General features: G+C 43.7%; 1 long non-coding RNA gene across 1 annotated transcript in view; it reads right to left on the bottom strand.

The window, feature by feature from the left end:
• Positions 1-8,585: 8,585 nt before the first annotated feature.
• LOC143818101 (uncharacterized) overlaps positions 8,586-21,686 on the bottom strand; it is a 60,501-nt gene continuing 47,400 nt past the window's right edge. Inside the window, exon 3 of the long non-coding RNA XR_013224313.1 lies at positions 8,586-8,656. This is a non-coding gene — a long non-coding RNA (uncharacterized LOC143818101). The remainder of the gene's footprint in view (positions 8,657-21,686) is intronic.

Raw genomic sequence — 21,686 nt, forward strand, 5'->3', positions numbered from 1 at the left:
TCAATCACAACAGATGTCACCTATAAGGTACATGGATGTAAATATTTGGGATACTGCCTGCATCTCAATAGTACTGTGGTACTGTATGGTCTGCAGTCTGATGATGACTAGTAACAGTAACTCCCAGCATCTCCTTACCATTGATAAGGATATACCGGGAGTTGTAGGTTTCTATGATACAATTGTATATGGGGCTGACTTGACATTACAATTGATCATTGTATTAAGCTTGGTGCTGTATAGGTGTACCAATAGTGTTTCTGGCCTTGCAATCATGTACTGACAGTTGTGCTTGCACTAAATGCATGTACTGATGGTGGTTCTGGCACTGCTTCCATGTACTGATGGTAGTTCTGGCTCTGCATTCATGTAATAATGGTGGCTCTGGTTCAAAACTCATGGGCTGATGGTGGTTATGATCTTGTATACATGTAGCAATCCACAACATGCTTCATGGCTATGTTAACATTTAAAAATCCTCAAAACCTAGAGGATTTGAGACTGAGGCAGATTTGGAAAATTTCTGCTAAAAAACCCCCTAAGTTTAAGTGAGCATGTGTTCACACTGATTTTTTTTTAAGCAGAAACTCTCCAAATTCTCCTCAAATAATCAAAACATGGTTCCAGTGATGTATTAATGTACTAATTAATGGTGATTCTGGTGATGTATTTATGTAATTACCCCTTTAAATTTTATGCAGCCCTTGGGATTGAATCAGTATGGCAATGTGGTCATTGGAGCAAAAAATGTTTTGCGCCTCTGCTTTATACCATGGGCCACTAATCAAACAAGATGGGGAAGGAGTGAACCAAATGAGAGTAATTAGGAGGTTGTTAAAGTAGTAAGGCTTGGGGGTACATACCCCAGAAGTTGGGTGTGAAGAGAAATATGGAGACGAGAATATCAATAAAATCAACCCAGGGCTGCCAAGCTTTCAATGAGAGCTCCATGTAGTCTGTATAGATGATATATAATTTTTCATAAATCATTTTAAGGGTTACACTCAACCACATCCGTGTTGTGGTGCTAAGATTTCCATTGCGAGGCAACATGAATGTGGGATTCTGTGCAGACATACCGTGATACTTTGAGTTTGGTTAGAATAACCTGGAGATTTATCGGCCAGTAAAAAACTGATGGGTTTTTGGTGAATGGTGCTGATAAGACCTGAAATATATCCTACTAAAAGGCAGATATTTGAGTGCAATGTCACCATATACTGAAAAGGCAGATATTTGGGTGCAATGTCACCATATACTGTATATGCCATGGAGCCAAGATGCAAGCATCCTCTGAAACAAAGTGAAAGAAGTCATGGACCTCGGTGGGAAGCAGGTAGGTCCTACGTAATATTTTGATGGAAGATTCAAGTCAGGGTGACCTGATGACTGACTTTGATAATTGTGGTAGAGCAATAGCGCTTAAGTCACATTTGGAAGCCAAGATCCTGCTCATATCATAGCATGAATGGTAGTTTAGAATTGGCTGGGGGATGGATCATATCTGCATACAGTATATGTTGGAAATAAAGACTGGGCTCACCAATGAGAGTTGGCATCAAAACTGAAAGGAAGTAGGAATTGGGAGGTCCATTGCGTATGTGAGAGAACAAGAATATTAAGAGTCTGGTACATCCTAATATGGTCTCCATTGGGAGGTTCATATTTTTCAATATGTTGTCGAGCTGATAGAATGCAATTGTTTTTAAACCAAAAGCCAGAAGTGGATCCAAAATTATGGGGAAAGTTTAGAGAAAGGACTTGCACTTTTCTCTTTTTGTATTCGCCAATGCAAAATGCTCATGTAGAATTAATATCTCCAACAGCTGCAGGTACCTTTCCTTGCAATCAGAAAAAATGTAAAACCTGTCCATTTATAATGACCACGGACAAGATAAAGATCCCCAATTCACATCAGGACTACAAGATACCAGGTACTTTCAGCTGCGACACTTCTAATGTGGTGTACCTAATTATTTGTACTAAATGTCCAACTGGGGGTCTGTATGTGGGGGAAACAGGGCAAAAGCTTAGAACAAGAATGAATTCTCACCGCCCGCCACACAATAAGAGAAAAAAGAATGGATCTACCTGTGGCAATACATTTTTGTCTCCCAAATAATAACATTATGGACATGAAATTACTTGTGTTAAAAGGTAGCTTCAAATCTAAGAGAGACAGAAGAGTATGGGAATATAAACTGATGACAACCTTTGACAGTCTCACTGCAGGAATGAATGTGTCGCATGGATTTATGTCTTTTTACATAAACTAAGGAACTTGCCCCTCAGACCATGTGGGGTCATCACAACAGAACCAGACCCCAATCAGAGGGCAATAAAACATTCCTTATCTAAGAACTGGCCCAATATTTATGGACATAACTGTTTATCACTCATGGTAATTCTGCTTCATGTCACCTGTCTTATCCATGTTTTTTTTTTCTGTGCTATGTTGTGCATAAATATGTGATTCTTCAGAATTTCTTTTAGTCTTTTATAAACCAAAAACGAAAAGAAACCACCGAGAGTCTACTCAGTGCAAAATGGAAAACTCATGTAGTAATACCAATGTAAATAGTAAAACAAAATTTTTGTACATGAAATCCATATAAGGCTATGTCTCCACGTTAAGGCTACGCGGCGGTATCGCCGCAGCGGCGAAGCCGCTCGGCGCTAAGCCCCGCCCCCTTAATGGGACGCGATGGTGCCGGATGTGTACAGTACACATCCAGGATCATCGCACCCCTCGCCATAGGGCCCTGTGATATGCCTTGCGGGGACGCTGCGTCCCCGCAAGGTGTACGGACATGCTGCGTTCTGAAAAGACGCGCAGCATGTCCGGAGTCGCAGGGCCGCCGCGTGCGGGTTTCCACGCATAGTGGAGACGGGATTTCATAAAATCCCCTCCACTATGCTGGAACATCTGGACGCTGCTTGTTTGACGCTGCAGCGTCAAACAAGCAGCGTTTACTGACCGTGGAAACATACCCTAAGACAAGGGTAATAATAAGTATAAATTTATTGAAAAAACCTACAAATAGGTGTATAAATACATCATACAAAAAAGACAGAAGGTGCACAGATATAGGAAACAGCTGAGAAAAACAGCGCATGGGATGTCAAAATATTGCGCTGAAGACGACACAAAATTGATCCTAATCACTGCTGCACACCCCGCAAAAACACCCCAGGAATACCATAAGTTACAACGGCCAGTGGTGAATAATCATAAATGAAAAAATAACAAACCACAAAGGCTGTAGGTATAAATACTGGGGCCACCAGATGTTCAGCTATAATGCTCAGATATTAAGAGAAATACCAGGGGTAATACCAGGAGTGAACAGGCTGAATACTCATACCTTGAGACATCACAGCAGTGGAGAGCGGGCGTGCAGACAGCGAAAAATGAGCCTCGACGCGCGTTTCACTGCCTTGGCTTCGTCAGGAGGCGTGGTTAATAGAGGAAGGGCCAGGATATTTATTGAGAAATGAAAGGTGATGCAGCGAATCAACAGGCTAGCCAGACACAGCGTGTACACGTCAGTGGAGAGGCGGGCCGCCGCGCGTCATGGAGTATGGGCCGGGGAAACACGCCCCTAAACCCATCACCACGGCAACGCGCCCGGCCCGCGACGCCACCAAGGTGCCACAGCATATGTGAGGGACGCATCCATGAAGAGGTGCCTGCGGTACAACATAGGAGGCGGGAATCTCAGTAAAGGTAGGGAATCCAGTGAATCAGCGCGCTGCCCAGCATGATGTGCGCGCATAAGTGGAGACGCGGGCCGTCGCGCGCCGTGGAGTATGGGTAGGAGGACGCACGTCATCCGCCCCATCTCCACGGCAACGCTCCCGGCCAGCGACGCCACCAAGGCGCCACAGCGCATGCGTGGGGCGCGTCTGCACCGGAAAGGAGGTAAACAAATAGGATGAAAAAAGTTGCTAGCTAAATAGCAAGAACTTATAAAATGACGATCAAGAGGCCTGGGTACAAGGTAACAGGGGTCCGACATCAAATAGAATTATTACAAAAATATACAACCCCAAAATATATGCACCAATACAACTATAGGCCCCAATGTCAATGTACACCCCCACAAGGGAAATCCACATATAATTGAAAACAGTAAAAGTTAAAGAGAATTAAACAAAATAAACAAAAAAACCACAAAAGAACACATATATGAACCCCACTATAGAACCAAATAAACATCAGACATATAGAAAGATAGTCATAAGATGAATGAGTTAAACTGGCATAAACAAATGACAGAAAATAAATGTCCATATAACAGGCACAAAGATTCTTGAACTTGAGACACAGATATGTCTGATGCAGGGTGGTCCAGATGTCTCCCGCCAACCTAAAGCACTCTCCAATGCCGAATCCCCTTGACATCTACAGGAGCATAATGGATAGAACAGCATCTAATCAGTAAAAAAAGAAAACCATTAAAAGTAGTACATAATGACAAAACAGTTAAAACAAGTGCCCAAACCATGCTAAAAACAACTAGAGGAAAGACTTGAAACTGAGGGCCTCATTTAGGCCTTTTGGTGAGAGAGAATCTAGGGTCACTATCCAACGTGCTTCTTTTTGAAGCAATTTCTGCTTCACGTTACCACCCCGAATACCCAAATAAATGCGGTCAATCCCACATACAGCAAATCCCTTAGGGTTGCTGTTATAACTTTCAAAAAAGTGTTTGGGAATGGGCTTAAGTAGATGTGGTTCGGAACAATTCACCGAATTTCTGATATCCCTCAGATGTTCCTGTACTCGCACCTTCAAATACCTGGTTGTCGGTGGTCCTCCTTGGGGCTGTTTCCCTTGTGGGAACTGTTCAGCTTGCTACACTATCAAAAGAACAAAAAACTTTACAAATTCAGCTGGTAATAAGAATTTTAGGATTGTCCACCATATTACCTGTAATACCGAAGCTGTCGTGTATTGTGGCCGTTGTCCTTGTGATCGCATCTACGTTGGCATGACAACCAGGTCTTTGAAGGTGCGAGTGCAGGAACATCTGAGGGATATCAGAACTCTCCACTGACGTGTTGTACACGCTGTGTCTGGCTAGCCTGTTGATTCGCTGCATCCCCTTTCATTTCTCAATAAATATCCCGGCCCTTCCTCTATTAGCCACGCCTCCTGACGAAGCCAAGGCGGTGAGACGCTCGTCGAGGCTCATTTTTCGCTGTCTGCACGCCCGCTCTCCACTGCTGTGATGTCTCAAGGTATGAGTATTCAGCCTGTTCACTCCTGGTATTACCCCTGGTATTTCTCTTAATATCTGAGCATTATAGCTGAACATCTGGTGGCCCCAGTATTTATACCTACAGCCTTTGTGGTTTGTTATTTTTTCATTTATGATTATTCACCACTGGCCGTTGTAACTTATGGTATTCCTGGGGTGTTTTTGCGGGGTGTGCAGCAGTGATTAGGATCAATTTTGTGTCATCTTCAGCGCAATATTTTGACATCCCATGCGCTGTTTTTCTCAGCTGTTTCCTATATCTGTGCACCTTCTGTCTTTTTTGTATGATGTATTTATACACCTATTTGTAGGTTTTTTCAATAAATTTATACTTATTATTACCCTTGTCTTATATGGATTTCATGTACAAAAAAAAAAAAAAATGTTTTACTATTTACATTGGTATTACTACATGAGTTTTCCATTTTGCACTGAGTAGACCCTCGTGGTTTCTTTTCTTTTTTGGTTTATATGTATTGGCTGACAAGGGTTGCCCTCTGATAGCCCTAGGGCTTTTTCTTGGGTTTTGCAGTTTGTTTATTATCTTGTGTCTACAGACTCCCTTATAGGATACATGGATTTTAAGAAATGGGACAAAACCCGGGTCACACAACTCGGGGCGGTGTTCGGTGAGAGACAGCTGATTGATAAAGACGCAATTGACATCAAAGACTTGAAACTGAGGATTAGGGATCTGCTTAAAAAAAGAACCAAAACGTGGTGGAACAAAGCGGCCTTAGAAAATTACTTACAAAAAGATATTATACCTAGGGGGTTACGGGTGCAACTATTCCCTACCCTCGATATTGAGGATCTAGTGTTTACAAGAAAATGGGAGGAAACCCTAACTAAATGCTCTAAGACTCTGTTGGAACTCCTGGTAGGGGTTGATAAGAGGACTCTCGAGACCTTAGAGAAAGAGATTGAAATTGTACGTGAAAAAATTCAAAGCACCCTCCCGGGTGACGAGTGTAGAAAATTTGATCTGTCCTTGGAAGAGGAGCTCTCTAAATGGGGGTTGGATATACAGAATAACAAAACTAAGAAGTATTTACGTGACTTAGAGGACTATCAGCTAAAGCGTGTTTATCGCTGGCGTCAAAAACTCCCTAGGAAGCAAGTTAGATCACATTCCTTCTCCAGTGTGTCTAGCACCTCGGAGGGAACATGTGGAGAGCATTTTTTAGACAGAGGACATACATCGGCAAGGGACGGCCCTCTGCTAGACCCCCACGCCCAACGCGTACATACACCAGTAGCCGCAAAGAGAAAACATCAGTACAACTTCCGAGACAAGAAAACAAGGAAATTTTAAAGGTAATTAATTTATCTCAATATCAATTGAGCTCGTCACAGGTTGAGATGCTTTCCAAAGGACTGTCTTTCTCACCGGTTGAGGGGTCTGATTATTTCACCTTGATAAATGACTTAGAGCTTTTTATGAGAAAACTGATTTTTAAAAAGTATTTCACTCCCAAAACTGATTCAACCTTCACCCCAATTGATTTACAGGTTTTGAGTGATCTGGAGTCTTTGGAGGCTGAGAATCTTCAGCCTTATGTATCTTCTATTCCAACGCATTTGTATCCACGATCCAGGACTTTCCCCCCTTGTCCGCCTGTCCTCAAGTAGAAATCTTTGTGAGATTGATGAGAGAGGATCTTCTCAAATTAAATCCCCGTGTTCACTGTGATAATCTGACGTTGGTACAGAGGAGTGCCCTTTGTGAACTCGGTAAAATGAAGGACGTTGTGATCTAAAAGGCGGACAAGGGAGGTAATGTGGTGGTGTGGCCTGTTGATTTGTATGAGGCTGAGGCGTTTAAGCAGCTGCTTAGACCTGACCACTACAAAAAACTCAATTCTTTACCATTGACTGTATTTCAAAGAGAGTTAAGCCATCTTTTGGATGAAGGTGTTGAGTCCCATGCTATTACTACCAAAATGAGGCAGGCTTTATTCCCCGAATTTCCTGTCATTCCCACGTTTTACTTATTGCCTAAAGTTCACAAAGACCCCCTCTGCCCACCGGGCAGACCCATTGTCTCGGGCATGGGGGGTCTTTGTGAACCAGCCTGCCAGTTCATTGATTTTTATCTCAAGCAATGTGTTGAGACCCTCCCGTCTTTTGTCAAAGACACCACTGAGGTCTTGAGAAGATTGGACGGTCTCACTCTGGACGAGGATATGTGGTTCGTCACCTGTGACGTGGAGTCCTTGTACACATCGATAGGGCATGGCCACGGGATGCGGGCTGCTAAATTTTTTCTTACTATGACTAATTTGGAACCGAATTTGATTTCATTTATTTTGGAACGTTTACAGTTCATTCTCACGCATAACTTTTTTGTGTTCAAGAACCGCCCCTTCCTACAGCTCCAGGGCACAGCTATGGGGGCGTCTTGTGCGCCCTCGTATGCTAATCTGTTCCTGGGGCTGTGGGAGAGGGATGCGGTCCTTGACACACCAGGTCACAGTTCCGTCATCTCGTGGCTCCGCTATATCGATGATGTATTTTTCATCTGGCAGGGCTCCACGTCACAGCTGGATTCCTTTCTGAACCATCTCAATGACAATATTCTCAACATCAGGCTTACGTGGAAGTATAGTCGGGACTCTATCGACTTTTTGGATCTGCTTATCTCTAATTCTGGGGAGGGTATTGTGAGTACAAATATTTTTCGGAAAAAGACAGCTACGAATGCATTGTTGCACTTTACATCGTCTCATCCTCCTAAACTTAAAAGCTCGATCCCTGTGGGATAGTTTTTGAGAGCCCGTCGTATTTGTTCGGATGATGATAGTTTCCTCTGTCAGGCCAGAGATCTTTCCACCCGTTTCAAAATGAGAGGTTATAAACAGAGGGATATCCATAGAGGCTTTTCTCGTGCTCTCCATTCGGATAGACGTACTTTGCTGACTAAGCCACCTAGTAGGGGTACCAAGGATTCGGATATGACCCCCCGTTTTATTACAAAATTCAACGCCAATTGATAAGAAATTAGCGGTATTTTTAAAAAACACTGGCCAGTACTTTTGACCGACAGGGATTTGGCAAAATAACTCACCTCCTATCCCCTCATTACGTGGCGCAAATCACGGACTTTGGGTGATATGCTTTGTAACAGCCACTACGTACCTCCTAAAAGTAATCTGTTTGGCTTGGTTGGCGGTGGTCCTCCTTGGGGCTGTTTCCCTTGTGGGAACTGTTCAGCTTGCCACACTATCAAAAGAACAAAAAACTTTACAAATTCAGCTGGTAATAAGAATTTTAGGATTGTCCACCATATTACCTGTAATACCGAAGCTGTCGTGTATTGTGGCCGTTGTCCTTGTGATCGCATCTACGTTGGCATGACAACCAGGTCTTTGAAGGTGCGAGTGCAGGAACATCTGAGGGATATCAGAAATTCGGTGAATTGTTCCGAACCACATCTACTTAAACCCATTCCCAAACACTTTTTTGAAAGTCATAACAGCAACCCTAAGGGATTTGCTGTATGCGGGATTGACCGCATTTATTTGGGTATTCGGGGTGGTAACGTGAAGCAGAAATTGCTTCAAAAAGAAGCACGTTGGATAGTGACCCTAGATTCTCTCTCACCAAAAGGCCTAAATGAGGCCCTCAGTTTCAAGTCTTTCCTCTAGTTGTTTTTAGCATGGTTTGGGCACTTGTTTTAACTGTTTTGTCATTATGTACTACTTTTAATGGTTTTCTTTTTTTACTGATTAGATGCTGTTCTATCCATTATGCTCCTGTAGATGTCAAGGGGATTCGGCATTGGAGAGTGCTTTAGGTTGGCGGGAGACATCTGGACCACCCTGCATCAGACATATCTGTGTCTCAAGTTCAAGAATCTTTGTGCCTGTTATATGGACATTTATTTTCTGTCATTTGTTTATGCCAGTTTAACTCATTCATCTTATGACTATCTTTCTATATGTCTGATGTTTATTTGGTTCTATAGTGGGGTTCATATATGTGTTCTTTTGTGGTTTTTTTGTTTATTTTGTTTAATTCTCTTTAACTTTTACTGTTTTCAATTATATGTGGATTTCCCTTGTGGGGGTGTACATTGACATTGGGGCCTATAGTTGTATTGGTGCATATGTTTTGGGGTTGTATATTTTTGTAATAATTCTATTTGATGTCGGACCCCTGTTACCTTGTACCCAGGCCTCTTGATCGTCATTTTATAAGTTCTTGCTATTTAGCTAGCAACTTTTTTCATCCTATTTGTTTACCTCCTTTCCGGTGCAGACGCGCCCCACGCATGCGCTGTGGCGCCTTGGTGGCGTCGCTGGCCGGGAGCGTTGCCGTGGAGATGGGGCGGACGACGTGCGTCCTCCTACCCATACTCCACGGCCGCATCTCCACTTATGCGCGCACATCATGCTGGGCAGCGCGCCGATTCACTGGATTCCCTACCTCTACTGAGATTCCCGCCTCCTATGTTGTACCGTAGGCACCTCTTCATGGATGCGTCCCTCACACATGCTGTGGCACCTTGGTGGCGTCGCGGGCCGGGCGCGTTGCCGTGGTGATGGGTTTAGGGGCGTGTTTCCCCGGCGAGTACGAGGTGCGAGTACAGGAACATCTGAGGGATATCAGAACTCTCCACTGACGTGTTGTACACGCTGTGTCTGGCTAGCCTGTTGATTCGCTGCATCCCCTTTCATTTCTCAATAAATATCCCGGCCCTTCCTCTATTAACCACCCTCCTGACGAAGCCAAGGCGGTGAAACGCGCGTCGAGGCTCATTTTTCGCTGTCTGCACGCCCGCTCTCCACTGCTGTGATGTCTCAAGGTATGAGTATTCAGCCTGTTCACTCCTGGTATTACCCCTGGTATTTCTCTTAATATCTGAGCATTATAGCTGAACATCTGGTGGCCCCAGTATTTATACCTACAGCCTTTGTGGTTTGTTATTTTTTCATTTATGATTATTCACCACTGGCCGTTGTAACTTATGGTATTCCTGGGGTGTTTTTGCGGGGTGTGCAGCAGTGATTAGGATCAATTTTGTGTCATCTTCAGCGCAATATTTTGACATCCCATGCGCTGTTTTTCTCAGCTGTTTCCTATATCTGTGCACCTTCTGTCTTTTTTGTATGATGTATTTATACACCTATTTGTAGGTTTTTTCAATAAATTTATACTTATTATTACCCTTGTCTTATATGGATTTCATGTACAAAAAATTTGTTTTACTATTTACATTGGTATTACTACATGAGTTTTCCATTTTGCACTGAGTAGACTCTCGGTGGTTTCTTTTCTTTTTTGGTTTATATGTATTGGCTGACAAGGGTTGCCCTCTGATAGCCCAAGGGCTTTTTCTTGGGTTTTGCAGTTTGTTTATTTTCTTTTAGTCTTTGCCTGATGAAGAGACCTGTGTAGTCTCGAAAGCTTGCAATTTGTTACCATCTTTTCAGTTAGCCATTAAAAGGTATCAACCACTGAGGACTCTCAATCTATATATATAATTGTCTAAGGGGTACTTCCGTCTTTCTGTCCTCAACTTCCATAACGGAAATCCCGCGTTGCTGATTGGTCTCGGCAGCTGCCTGTCATGGCTACCGTGACCAATCAGCGACGGGCACAGACCAATTAGTCCCTCCCCTACTCCCCTGCAGTCAGTGCCCGGTGCCCGCTCCATAATCTCCTCCAGTCACCGCTCACACAGGGTTAATGCCAGCGGTAACGGGCCGCGGTGTAACGCACTCCGTTACCGCTGCTATTAACCCTGTGTGTCCCCAACTATTTACTATTGATGCTGCCTATGCAGCATCAATAGTAAAAAGATCTAATGTTCAAAATAATAATAAAAAAAAAAAATCATTATATACTCACCTTCCGCCGCCTTTCCCGCTCCTCACGACGCTCCGGTGACCACTCCATGCAAGCGGCAGGTTCCGGTGCCAAGGATGGTATGCGAGAAGGACCAGCCATGACGTCACGGTCATGTGACTGTGACGTCATCACAGGTCCTGCGAGAAGGACCTGCCATGACGTCACGGTCATGTGACCGCGACGTCATGACAGGTCCTGCGCTCATACCAACCCTGGGACCGGAAGCTGCCGCGTGCACCGCACACAGGGCCAGGACTTCAACGGGCCTTCGGAAGGTGAGTATATGTTTATTTTTTATTTTAAGTCTGTATACTACGTGGCTCTGTGGTGTATACTCTGTCGCTGTGCAATATACTATGTGGCTGGGCAATATACTACGTGGCCGGGCAATATACTACGTGACTGGGCAATATAAGATGTGACTGGGCAATATACTACGTGGCTGGGCAATATACTACGTGACTGGGCAATATACTACGTGGCTGGGCAATATACTACGTGACTGGGCAATATACTACGTGCGCTTTGCAATATACTACGTGGCTGGGCAATATACTACGTGGCTGGGCAACATACTACGTGGCTGGGCAATATACTACGTGACTGGGCAATATACTACGTGGCTGGGCAATATACTACGTGGCTGGGCAATATACTACGTGGCTGGGCAATATACTACATGACTGGGCAATATACTACGTGGCTCGGCAATATACTACGTGGCTGGGCAATATACTACGTGACTGGGCAATATACTACGTGGCTGGGCAATATACTACGTGGCTGGGCAATATACTACGTGACTGGGCAATATACTACGTGGCTGGCCAATATACTACGTGGCTGGGCAATATACTACGTGGACTTGCATATTCTAGAATACCAGATGCGTTGGAATCGGGCCACCATCTAGTTCTAAATATTTTTCATGTAGAATTAGTAACTTTGAGCAAATTGCTAGACTCTTTTCCTCAGGGTATCTCAAGTCTGTATACTTTACACAGCTAAGTGGAGTTGCAATAATTTAAAGTAATCAAAGAGGTTATATTACCTGTCTTTATTAAATGCCATGCTGTATGTGATGGATTGGTCCTATTCCACAAGTAATATGACTTTCAGTTCCTCTAACATTGCAACCTGAAGGACACAACTGTTGCTCCTCTGGCACTCTTGCCACTTTGTGCATCTGCATTATTTAAAACTTTTTGGCTGAGACTCCCTACAGCTCATGGTTAAATATAACAGCTTGATAAAGTTCTAACTATAAACTGGGGTTGTTTTCAAGGACAACCTTCTATCAGAAAGGCACCCTTTAGATGCTATTAATTCGATGTAGGCACAATATAAAAATCAGAATGAAAATATTTTTGAAAAAAGAAATTAGGTAAAATAGTATAAAATGGCAAGTTTTTTTTTAAAAAGCAACTTTGCTTCTTTACTGACTAAATATAATAAAGGAAAATTTACTTTGAAAGCCAGGTTTATTGACCCCAAACTTTTTTCCCAATACTTGCGAAGTTACTATGGATTAAAGGGGAATGTGTTATGCAAACAAAAAGCTAATAACCTGCCAGTATGGGGTTAATCTGCAGGTTAATAATGTTCTGAAGCTACCCAGCACCAGCACTGAGTCATAGGCGTGCCTGCACTTAAGTCATAGGGGTGGACCTTCAGTCACCACTGAGTGCATAGTGAGCGGCAGCTGAAACCAGGCCACAGCACTGCCTGACAGCCGGCTCAGTATTAGTGGCCCAATAGCCCTCCATTCACAAAGATTGCACAAAGTTAGATTGATACTGTACATACTGAATAAAGGCCCCCATACACATTAGACCAGACCTGGGCAAAGTGCAGACCTAGACACCCGTGGGGCTGAAAACCTGAGGTCCGCAGGCTGCACTGTGCCCGCCCGCTCGCTCGCTCTCCTGCAGTCAGCATGGGTGGCGGAGGAGCCTCCAGCTACTTCCTCCACCAATCAGCATGTGAAACAGCTGATGCAATGACATCAGCTGTGTACCGCCGCAGATTCAGCGCATAGGAGGCAGCAACGGAAGCAGGGCGCCTGGGAACGGGACCGAGGTGAGTATGTGGTGTTTTTTTTTTTTCATGTGTATGGACATGAGGATTCTATGGTGGTGAACATGAGGATTCTATGGGGGTGAACATGGGGATTCTATGGGGTGAATATGGGGGTTCTATGCGGTAAACATGGGGATTCTATGGGGGTGACATGCAGCAGATGGGGAGGCTATGGGGGTATCATGCTGCACATGGAGAGGCTAAGGGGGTGACATGCTGCACAAGGTGAGGCTATGGGAAGGCTGTATACTGTCATGCAATTTATGGAGAGCCTGTGTGGGGCTCAATCAGTATATGGGGAGGCTGTGGGGGCCTCAGGCAGTATATGGGAGGCTGTGTGTGGCCTCTTTCAGTACGTGGAGAGACTGTGGGGCTCATACTGTATACAAGAAGGCTGTGTGGGGCTTCATTCAGTATGTGGAGAGACTGTGGGGCTCATGCTGTATATAAGAAGCCTGTGTGGGGATTGTGCAGTACATGGGGAGGCTGTGTGGGGCTCATACCGTATATGGGGAGGCTGTGTGGGGCTCATGCCATTTATAGGGAGGCTGTGTGGGGCTCATGTTGTATATAAGGAGGCTGTGTGGGGCTCATGCTGTACATGGGGAGGCTGTGTGGGGCTCATGCTGTACATGGGGAGGCTGTGTGGGGCTCATGCTGTACATGGGGAGGCTGTGTGGGGCTCATGCTGTACATAGGGAGGCTGTGTAGGGGCTCATGCTGTGTATATAGGGAAGATGTGTGGGGCTCATGCCGTATATAGGGAGGCTGTGTGGGCCTCATGCCGCATATAGTGAGGCTGTGTGGGGCTCATGCTGTACATGGGGAGGCTGTGTGGAGCTCATACCGTATATGGGGAGGCTGTGTGGGGCTCATGCCATTTATAGGGAGGCTGTGTGGGGCTCATGCAGTATATAGGGAGGCTGTGTGGGACTCATGTTGTATATAGGGAGGCTGTGTGGGGATCATGCCGTATATAGGGAGGCTGTGTGGGGCTAATGCCATATATAGGGATGCTGTGTGGGGCTCATGCTGTACATGGGGAGGCTGTGTGGGGCTCATGCTGTACATGGGGAGGCTGTGTGGGGCTCATGCTGTACATGGGGAGTCTGTGTGGGGCTCATGCTGTACATGGGGAGGCTGTGTGGGGCTCATGCTGTGTATATAGGGAAGATGTGTGGGGCTCATGCCGTATATAGGGAGGCTGTGTGGGCCTCATGCCGTATACAGTGAAGCTGTGTGGGGTTCATGCCGCATATGTAGTAGTCTGTGTGAGGCTCATGCTGTATATAAGGGGCTGTGGGGTGTTCAAAGATATATAGGGGTTGTCAGCATACTTAATTATGCTCAATATTAAGTGATACAATTAATATTAATAAATTTATATTGAGTAGAATTAATTTCAAGCTATTAATTCAGCCCTCCACAACAGTCATGGTCTGTCATGTGGCCCCTCGGGAAAATTAATTACCCACCCCTGCATTAGACTAATGTCCATATCAATGGGTTCATCTGACACTGTGTGTATGGGATTGCCAGCCAACTGATCATTGGGGAAGATGTCTTTCAATTTTTGACTGCCGGTAGCTTTATTCTCCCGGAGATAAGACAACACCAGAGATGTCTATTGGCAGCTTTTTCATAGAGAACACAAAAGTGCTCTGCCAAACGAACCTTCCTGTGTATGGGAGAAATTGCTAAAATATATGTCAGTTGGATGAAGCATCTTTCAGCCACAAGCCATCTAATGTGTTTGGCGGGCTTATGCTACATACAGGTATCTATACTGGTTATTATTTACTATCTGTTATCTACTCTGGCTTTATTGCAGAGTTTAGTTTGAAAGAAAACTAATTATGGTAGCTAGAAAAGCCAAAAAATCATATTGGCATGTCTACAGAGGTTACTTAAAGGTTGTTGTAATTGGCATATCAAGGACTGAAAGACAAGTAACATTGTAAATCCCAGTGGCACAGATTGAGTTTGCCAATCTAAGCAATACTATGTAGTCAAAGAGCACAGAAGAAGTCTAAATAGAGGTCAGGAGTGTAGAAGCTACAATGTTGTGGCACGAATAACCAAACTAATATCTGATTTAGGAGTAAAGAAATATAGTACTCTTTAAAGGAGTTGTCTTGGAAGAGACATTTTTGACGCGTCCATTGGATATGCCATAAATGTCTGAAAGATGCAGGCCCCCACTTCTCGTACCAACCACTACCTCCAGAAAGGGGAATAATTTCCTTATCTCCCATTATGGACAACGTTTCGACTACTAGTGAGTGGATAAGTGTTGGCATATGTTCCATCTCTTGCCATCTCCATTGCTATTGGATTTCCGAACACATACTATAGCCTGGAAATTGTGAGTTAAGTTTTAGGACAAAAGAAGAGAACCAGAAAATTAGTATTAGATCAATATATATTTATTTAAGCACCACTCCAGCGCTGGAGTGGAGCTTTAAATGTAAGCCACCTGCCACCATTCTTATACTCGCCATCCAGCGGTTTCACCTTTTACCGATCCCCAAGTGCCTTCTTGCACCAGTAACTTCTGACTGGCCGGAAGTCAGAAGTTACGTCACAAGAACTCAATGCAACTTTTTGAGAGCCAGAACGAGGCCAGAGTGAGGGTCTCATAGAACTGTATTGAAAAGTGACCTCCAGCCCACTACAAGAAACAATGGATTTGCCAGCAGGTCACTTTTCTACTTTTCACTATAGACCGACAGGAGCAATGCTGGAAAAGGATGAAGGTTGCGGCAGGTGATTATGAGAAATGGGACAGAGGAATAACATTTAAAGCACCACTCCAAAGATGCAATAAAAAAACAACTGGAGTAATGCTTTAAGTAAGAAACAAATTGCTAAAACATTTAAAAACAAACAAGAAATTGGGACATAGTATATGCCTGACATAAATATAGTAGTAACTAAACACAAAAGCATTGTATAATGGAGGAAAGGATATTGCTAGTTGACATACTTAATCAGCCATTTTCCACCTCTATATTAATCTGCTAGGTGTCTAATTTACATAAAATGATGTTGCCAGCATGAGAGATCACAGATAAATGGAGGTAACAATACCTTATTATGAGTCAAAGTGCCGCTGCACAAAAGTATATCTGGCACTGTGTCCCTCCACCCCGACGCACGTTTCACCCAGCTTCTTTACACTCCCGGCACTGAGTGACAACAGGTTGAGCATTAGAGCCACACCCATATGACTGAAAGCCCAAGGCTGCCAAGGAGAATAAAGTTGATTTCCTCCGGCAGCTGGGCCCTCAGTGGGGCAGTCGTATAATGTCAGAACACCATTAACCTTCAGATTGACCCAATATCTGCACAAATAGCGATCAAACTCTGACAAAGTCCTAACCATAGTTTGACCGATTCTCTTGCAAGAGATAATCGACGCCAGTGTGAACGTACCCTAAAGAGCCACACTGCCAAAAGTACCAATATCTGGTTTAAAAACAACAGTATCACTGTGCTTGATTGGCCAGCAACTCGCCTGACCTTAACCCCATAGGGAATCTATGGGGTATTGTGAAGAGGAAGATGAGAGACATCAGACCCAACACTGCAGATGAGCTGAAGGCTGCTATCAAAGCAACCTGGGCTTCCATAACACCTCAGCAGTGCCACAGGCTGATCGCCTCCATGCCACACCGCATTGATGCAGTAATTGATGCAAAAGGAGCCCCGACCAAGTATTGAGTGCATTTACTGAACATACATTTGAGTGGGCCAACATTTCGGATTTTTAAATCATTTTTTCAAGCTAATGTTATAAAGTATTCTAATTTACTGAGATAATGACTTTAGGGTTTTCATTGGCTGTAAGCCATAATCATCAACATTAACAGAAATAAACACTTGAAATAGATCACTCTGTTTGTAATGACTCTATATAATATATGAGTTTCACTTTTTGTATTGAACAACTGAAATAAATTAACTTTTTGATGATATTCTAATTTTGTGAGAAGCACCTGTACATATATTTTATGCATTCTTTCTGGTTATAAAATATATTGATTTTCTGTATCAGGGCTAAATTCCACAGTAGTGATTGCCTTAGGTTCATGGAGTTTACAAAGGTAATGTCTGGGTTGTGTAATATATATTGACCTTGAGATAAAATGTGTACTTGAGCTAGTCCTGCTGTGTCAATAAATGAATTCCTGCTCACAAAGGTCTCATGTTGCTACTATAAAGCTATACTTTAAAGCTAATCTGTCATTAGGTTGTTGCTATGTAATCTGAGAGCAGCATAATGTGGGGTCTGGGAGCCTGATACCAGGAATCTGTCATTTACAAGGATGTGTGTTGCTTTTTCAATAAAATCAGTGTTTTATCACCAGGAGATTATCACTGTAGGACTAGGTGTCTCGTGCCATGTAGTCCTTTTACCCCATCACTAATTACCAGTTTTCTGCCTATGCACAGTGTACATAGAAAGCTGCTAATCAGTGTTGTGGGCGGGGTTATACAGAGCTCAGTACTCTGAACACTGACAGATCTCCAGCAGAGAAAACTGTGATTGCATCAAAATCACAGCATGCAGATCAGAAAGTGACACATCTCTGGAATCAAGGTCCCTGCTCCTACATTATGCTGCTCTCAGATTACATAACACAAACCTGGTGACAGACTCTCATGAATCCGATTTCCAGGTATGAGAAAGATTGCATAACAAGGCAGTTTATCTCAGAACTCTAAAAATAAAAGCTCATCACAATTTTGGGACTCCTCCTGTATACACCTGACAGCAGACATTAAACAGCAGACAGATCCATGAGTATCATGTATGACTTCGGTTTGCACGTAATCATTTTGGATCTGTCTGAAAAGTAAACCAATATTTTAATCAGATAACATTTTTATTAACATTTTACAAAACAGTACCAAATAATACAAAACGAAAAGATCACATTTTCCCCCTTCTCCAGCTGCTGAGCAGACATGTCAAGATGGATTCGTAGTATAGGGGGTACTAAAAACGCAGAGGGCCCAATTAAGGCACCACTTCAGTCCCTGGTCCCTGTCTCATACTTACCGGCCTTCATCTTTTTCCAGCGTCTCTCCCATTGGTTTCAAGCGAAAAATGACCTGCTGACAGCCCCAGTGTTTCATGGAGCAGCGTGAAGGTCACTTTTCAATAGAAGTCTATGAGAGCCTCGTTCTGGGCTCATTCTGGCTCTCGTAAACTTACATTGAGAGCTTGTGGCGTAGCTTCTGACTTCCAGCCAATCAGAAGCCACTGTAAAGAAACACCGTGAGCACAGCTACGGGGTGGTGCTAAGGTTAGGTTCCCAAACCATAGATGCGATAAATGTAAACCTAGCACTCAGCTTAAATGCGTTGAGAAAAGATTTCTTGCAGTACACGCAAAACGTTTCGGTCCAAATAGAACCTTCTTCAGTAACTACAACAATAAATGAATAGGAATAACATGATGCAGTATAAGGATTAACACAAATAAAAAGAAATGAAAGTATATGCACAGCGGAAACAGTGGTCATTGAGAAATATATCCAAAATTGCAGATAAACAGGGAAACACTGCCAAGAGCGCCGCATAATCCTACATGAGAACGGATGAATGGATGAAAAAGATTCACATACATGAGACGTAGTGAGATGAAGCACCCGCGTAGGGTGTGTAACACATACCGTGCTGTACTGGGCATGTGGGGTACGTGGCTCTCAAAGGAGAGACCGGATGTGTTGGGCGTTATCTACGAAGAGAGATGCAGCCAAGTGAGACCAGGGTAAGTAGTATGAAGTATATGAGGAGGGAAGGAGTACTTTCATCGGGAGCCCGTAGCGGGTAGCAAATGAAACTGCCAATGGAGTGATAACAGCCGTTATTAATAATAGAGCTAAAACATGCCGCCCTGCGTAAGAGACAGGAAATAGCGGTAATACCTGAGATGTGCATGTGGGTCGGGCAAACGTGCCACCGGACGTGGAATCCACCACAAGTCTAAGGAGGCGGGATCCCCCAAGAAGTTAAATGTGAGAGGGGGGTGGATCTAATTAGCTAACGGCCAATGAGTAAATGAGAACTGTTGTACCGGAAGTGACATACCGGAACAGTACGGACATGCGTTCCACCCATGTAAAGAGTGCGTTCCAGCAGCTCCATGCTGGAATAAACTATAGAAGAGCGGACACGGACATAAAACAGCCTAACGGTTGTGGATGGCAGTTAAAGGGGGTGGGGAAACGGGGACAGGGACTTGAGATAACCGGACAGTCAGATGGCCGAGTATAGTGGTGAGATGGAGGGATAAAAAGGAAGGAAATAGAGGTGGCGGCCACAATGTGAATATACTCTGCTGACGGTAATAGGAGTGCATGTTGTACTTGATGAGCTATAGCGGAGACCAAGTACACGTGGTGCGTTTCCAGGTGAATAAGGGTGTATTCTTTTAGCCGAGGTCTATAAGGAGGTGATCGTGATCGATTCCATAGACAAGAAGCATAGACTTGTGGTAGTGACATCCGATCCATACATATTAATATAGACGGCTCTATAGGAGACAAAAGAATACGTTAGTGGACTGACCAGAAAGAGTTTCCATAAGTCAAAGAGCACAATGTACCATTCACATCAATTTCAATAGCCAATTATAATATCCATCAAATATCTTAAATCAACAAATATGATCCTTATATGAAAGCTGATAATTCATATTCCCTATTAAGGCCCTTACCCTGGTCTCACTCGGCTGCATCTCTCTTCGTAGATAACGCCCAGCACATCCGGTCTCTCCTTTGAGAGCCACGTACCCCACATGCCCAGTACAGCACGGTATGGGTTACACACCCTACGCGGGTGCTTCATCTCACTACGTCTCACTGTATGTCAATCTTTTTCATCCATTCATCCGTTCTCATGTAGGATTGTGCGGCGCTGTTGACAGTGTTTATCTGTTTGTCTGCAATTTTGGATATATTTCTCAATGACCACTGTTTCGCTGTGTATATACTTTATTTTCTTTTTATTTGTGTTCATTCTTATACTGCATCATGTTATACCTATTCATTTATTGTTGAAGTTACTGAAGAAGGTTCTATTTGGACCGAAATGTTTTTCGTGTACTGCAATAAATCTTTTCTCAAGCTGAGTGCTAGGTTTACATTTATTGAATCAGAAGCCACTGTTACAAGATGGCGCCGCGGGCCGGTGCGGATCCAAGAAGCGAGGAGAACGCCGGAGGTTGAGTATATGACCAGGGGCAAGGGCCTTAACTTAAAGCGCCACTCCAGTGCTGAAAAAAAGCCCCAATGGAGCGGTGCTTTAAACAAGTTATTTGTCACAGAATTCTGGCATAAAACTCCTTGAAATCTCGCAAAATGTTTGTGCAACTTGAAGTTGGGCAAAACATTTGCAACTTTTGCCCTATTTATGCCATTCCCAAATATCTTTGCTAAAGTGGGAGGACTGGGGAGAAGCCCACCTGGCAAATTCAGTAAAATTGAAACCACTTTAGTGGCGTAACTTACATTCGAAATGTACTCCAGTAGCATTTCTGGCAACGGAGATGCACGCCAGTTATAAGTTGCACCTAATTCGGTGAGTGGCATATGCCTGACTTAAGTTTACTTTTAGCCATGGATCCCCAAAATTCCCTGTAAATCAGAGGGCTCTCCAAATGACAATGTTTAGCATTGTCATAGCCCTACTGTACATTTAGCAAGTGGGCAATAGCTACTCTATTGGCAAAACATTGGCACAATTTTGTTATCTCAAACCACACCCCATTTGCTAGCGGGTAGAGATGAGCGAATTGACTTGATGAAAATCAAATTGATGTAGAATTTTATGGAATTTGTAGGTCGTGGCGTAATGTAACAATTTGCAATGTGATTTGAGCAAACAACCAAAAAATGCCTAGAGAAATTTTACATATGGCAGAAGATTGCACCGGCCATAGAGGGCTCATATGGCTTTAGAAGCGATGGCGTACCAAGGCTAAGAATGTGAGAGCCGCTAGCATCAGTACCATCACTGGCACCAGCCATCCTGACAGTAGTAGTGCTGAACGTAGGTCACAATAAGCCTCTTTTGCCTCCAGCAGGCATACTAGTGGGGAGTAGGCTCAGGGTATTATGGAATATGGTGCAAATCACTCAGCTAAGTCACAGCAGGATAATGTTACTTCAGACAGCAACACTTTTTTATTCAGTGATCTGCACAGAATGGTCAGCCTGATCACAAATGACTTAGAGTGATAATTTTTGGACTGTTTTTTTTTTAATATAAAATATATGGTCTGCCAGTGCAGTGTGTTATTAAATGGACTGTAAGTTCCTACTAGGTTACCATCCATTTCTATGGTTAGGTGACTTTGACATTACTAAGACTGCATTTGTGATAAAGAGATTGAAAGGTTTTGGATACAGTCCTAGGAGACCTCAATATTACACATGTCATTTCAGGGCAGTTAGAGGCATTGCCTTATTGCCCTTTGCA

This window comes from Ranitomeya variabilis, chromosome 3 (genome assembly GCF_051348905.1).
Source record: "Ranitomeya variabilis isolate aRanVar5 chromosome 3, aRanVar5.hap1, whole genome shotgun sequence".
In the NCBI taxonomy this organism is placed as follows: Eukaryota; Metazoa; Chordata; class Amphibia; order Anura; family Dendrobatidae; genus Ranitomeya; species Ranitomeya variabilis.